Here is a 4,333-nt window from a genome sequence, read left to right as displayed (position 1 = left end):
ATCGCCGATTCACCATTTGTTTTCCAACTACTTTCATCGGAAGATGGAGCCGGCCGTTTAACTTAAAACAAGTTGGATATTGGTAGTTGACTGTTGGCTACGATGGATGGTGAGTAATCCCTCCCATCCAGATGGTACGCATTCACTTTATTTGTTTGGCCGCATCCAAGACAAACACGTTATCGCTTCTGCCGCCTGCGATTCAACTTTATTCTTTTATATATTTACTACCGTCTATACGTCTTATGACGTCACAACAACCACCATTGCCCAATTCCAAACATAATGAGAGGAGTGGCTTTACAAACCCAACAAAATTAACAGCCTACTTTGTCTACATTTCTTAAATGTATAATGCCTACACCTTCTTCACTAACCCATTGAATGGAACAAAATAATAATGATTAAATCTCTAAAACTACACAATATATTAGAACTGAATTACCTGAGCGTCATCCTTTTCGTTTATAATTTATCGAAGCCATTGGCTCATACACTTTGCGATTGCAAGTTTTATAAAGCTGCATTATAAATGAGGGCAAGAAAGATGTGAATGATCTAAGACTAAACAGGTTTCGCAGGAAAGGAAGTAATAAAACAGAAACAAAAAAAATAGCTTCGTTTATTTTGTTTAACTCTGACAGGTTCATTTGAGCAGAGCACTTAAAAAAATAGTTTTTTTTATTGAAATTCGAAGCCCTTAAGAACTTCAAATAAAAACTAAATTTTCTAAAAGACATCATTTCAATTCTTGACGGGATTCTATATTAAACTGAACGTTTGAGTACATGAAAAAATATCTTTCCAAAATTTTATGCTCGAAATACGACAATAACAAGAGCAAATATAAATAATTTTTAAACCAAAGAATTTTATGAAAATCTTTCCATTGATAACAGGTGAATAATGTTCCTTGGAAATAGCATAAAGTAAAATCTTTAATACATAGCAAAAATAACATTAGGCCTATCATTGCATGAAAAATATCAAACTAGACATAGGTGTGGCAGCGAGGATGAGCCTTTGCAACGGCTCCGCCCTGCAGCCCAGTATACTCTGATCTTGAGGTCTTTTGATGTAGAATGCGATGGCATCTGAGATAGCAATCCTTCTGAACGCCATTTATTCAGAATGTCGAAAGGACTTCGTCTGTAAAACCATATCAGCGTCGTTTTGTTTAATATTCCAAACGGTAGTGTAGTTATCGACGCCAACTGAAATTATTTCTCGAACTAAAATTTCAAGTGGCCCCTGGGACTTCGAGTAAGTCATATCGGTTGCCGCAATTGAAAACCTGCAAGATAAAACAAGGAGCACCAAATGTTAGTCCAGTGATTTCCTTATAAATGAACATCTGTCAGATATCATTACTTTCGATGAGACAAAACTGGGTCAATGACTTAATCTAATAGGAAAGGTAAAGACGTGAGCTGTAGTCATTTGGAAAAGCTCTTACACTAAGAAGTAAGAACAACCACTGGTAGTTATAAGTACTAAAGCAACAAGAAATCTAGACTTTTCTGCCTCATAATCCGAAGGGCTAACTGACAACCGCCCACGCCCCTCAAACAAATAATGAAGGAAAGGTTATATATCTTCAGTTTATTAAGGCAGAGTTCCAATAGTGACTTTACAAGTTTACTGAGGCACATTTAAATAATTGGAACTTATCTATGAGACAAGAACCTAACTTCTGCATTTTCTGTTCTCGTGTGCGAGTGTACAAGTGAACATAACAGCTTACGCAAAGCTTTCACCTAATGAAACTTACCTTAAATATCACCAACATGGAACAATTTCTTCTTTTTCCTGGGACTGGCTTGATAGCACGAGTTTCCTTTTACACAAAATCCAGTCACTTTCGTTGGAAACACATTGTTTTCTGAAAAGGAAAAAGTTATTGTGATCAAGTAGGAACTGACTTAAATATATATATATATATATATATATATATATATATATATATATATATATATATATATATATATATAGTATATATATATTATTATTATATATATATACATATATGATTATGATCACTATATATATATATATATATATATATATATATATATATATAATATATATATATATATATATATATATATATATATATATATATATATATATATATATATATATATATATATATATATATATATATATATATATATATATATATATATATATATATATATATATATACATATATATACATATATGATTATGATCACTATATATATATATATATATATATATATATATATATATATATATATATATATATATATATATATATATATATATATATATATATATATATATATATATATATATATATATATATACACACACACAATGCTAAATTTCATATCTGAATAGTAGTTGACCATTTATCTTTACACAACATTAGTTGGAAATTTTAAAGACGGAATTGGCTAAACTCATTAAATAATCATCGACTTAAATATAATACATCATCAACATATTTTTAAAATTAGAATATCAGTCAAAATGATTTACATACCTCATGTATGACATCCACAGGACCCCTTTCCTAATTGCAAGATTCGGTCACAGAATAACATGTGTCCTCTCTGTCAAAAAAGTAGGAAACTGAAGCCACCTCTGAATTTCCGTTGAAAGGGCCTAGTGAATCTAGACCCGAGATTTCGGGTGAACATTTTTAAAGATATTTATGGGCTTCTGAATGCAATTCTACGGCAGTAACTTTGCTTCTTGTTTACAACCCCAGAGTGCTGAAACTTGAAATCTGACGAGATCTGAGCATTGTAGTCCACGGAGACTTCCATGTCAGTCTTGTTGGTTTAAATGACAGCTCGTGCATTTCCTTCCTGCGACCTCATGAAGTCATGAAAACTCACGGCATTGTGACCTGGTAACTCCTACATCTTACCGTTGCTCGGTGGTTCAAATATCTATCAAGAACAGTGCACTCTGCATCAGTCACGTTTATGGAGGACATTTCAGGGAATAGCTCATTATCCTTCCTTTATTTCACAGAGTATTCTTGCTGCAGTATCTCCGTTCGAGCCATCCAAATACAGAAATATTTGCTTTTCTTTTAAACTTGGAAAAGGTCCTTGAGGTTCATCTTTTTTAGAGAGTCCGTGAAAGACAAGGAGTCGTCTGATTTTAATATATTTTTCTTTCTCACACCAAGGTACCTTTTTTAAATTATTTTAACAAATATCAGGAGATTGGATTTGATTCCTAGTAAAATAAGATCGTTGATGCAAGTGATGGCAATTTTGTCTGTTGTCAAAAGTCAAGTGCTGTCAGTCGATACTGGGTAGACATAAACAATTCAATTTTTGGGAGAAGTCAGAGTTACGAAAATGGTCACTGGCGTCTGACGCTGTATGCTAGAGCTATATCCGCAAACAATATCAAAAGCACGAGTCAAAAATGACGGTGAAGAAAACCTAATGTCCTTACACAGAAAGTCTTTACAAAACATTCCTATGAATGGATATCATAAACAATGTCTAGTAAGACCGCCTCTATGGTTAAAACAAACGCCTATAACTCTATGACCATAGAATGCTGAAAACTAACCATAACTTTTTTTTTTATAGTGAACCAAAGTGATTAATCATGACAAATCTTCCTAATATTATTGTGCTTACGCCAACCAACATTCCTTTTAACAAGCATCAAATGAAGTTACTTATTTTGTTGTGGCTCGAATCGAATTTGTATCTAGGCCCATTGTTACTCATCGTCACTTAGCACACACACACACACACACACGTATATACTGTACAAGGCCAAGAGAAGAGAAGGTCTGCTCACTTCCCCCCAAATTCCCCATGTAGGCGGAGCTTTGTCTACCTCCTATTGCGTCAGCAGGGGAATTGCAGTAATGAGCAGGTACCTCTAACATACGTCATCGCCTACGTAGTTACCCCACGTGGGAGGCGACTCCACCCAATTGGGTAGAATGTCTCACTTGGCCTTGCATGTATATAAAACATAGAATTAATTTACTTATGATAAAAGTATTATAAACCGAAACAAATTGTATATATAATATATATGCGACTGGTTTGAAATTCGACCAGTATATCACTACGTCGAATAAAGTATGGATAGGTTTGTACGAAGGGAGTTGAGTATATATTCACGGACGGGTACTAAATCTTAGCCATCCGGAGTGAATCTCTAAATTTGATTAGGATCGGTCCACCAGTTCATTAGAAATTTTGTTAAAATGTGGACGGAGACATATGCAACATGGGTGATACAAATATACTTCCATAAAACATAGTCACTTTGCACACGCACACACACACACACACACACACACACA

General features: G+C 33.7%; 1 long non-coding RNA gene across 1 annotated transcript; it reads right to left on the bottom strand.

Moving 5' to 3' along the window:
- Positions 1–606: 606 nt before the first annotated feature.
- LOC136841818 (uncharacterized) lies at positions 607–4,333 on the bottom strand. The gene is made up of 3 exons (XR_010854094.1): positions 2,528–4,333; positions 1,772–1,882; positions 607–1,294 (listed from the first exon to the last, which is right to left on the bottom strand). It is a non-coding gene; the product is annotated as an uncharacterized lncRNA (long non-coding RNA).

Source organism: Macrobrachium rosenbergii, chromosome 9 (genome assembly GCF_040412425.1).
Source record: "Macrobrachium rosenbergii isolate ZJJX-2024 chromosome 9, ASM4041242v1, whole genome shotgun sequence".
In the NCBI taxonomy this organism is placed as follows: Eukaryota; Metazoa; Arthropoda; class Malacostraca; order Decapoda; family Palaemonidae; genus Macrobrachium; species Macrobrachium rosenbergii.
This window is presented reverse-complemented; position numbering and strand designations above follow the sequence as displayed.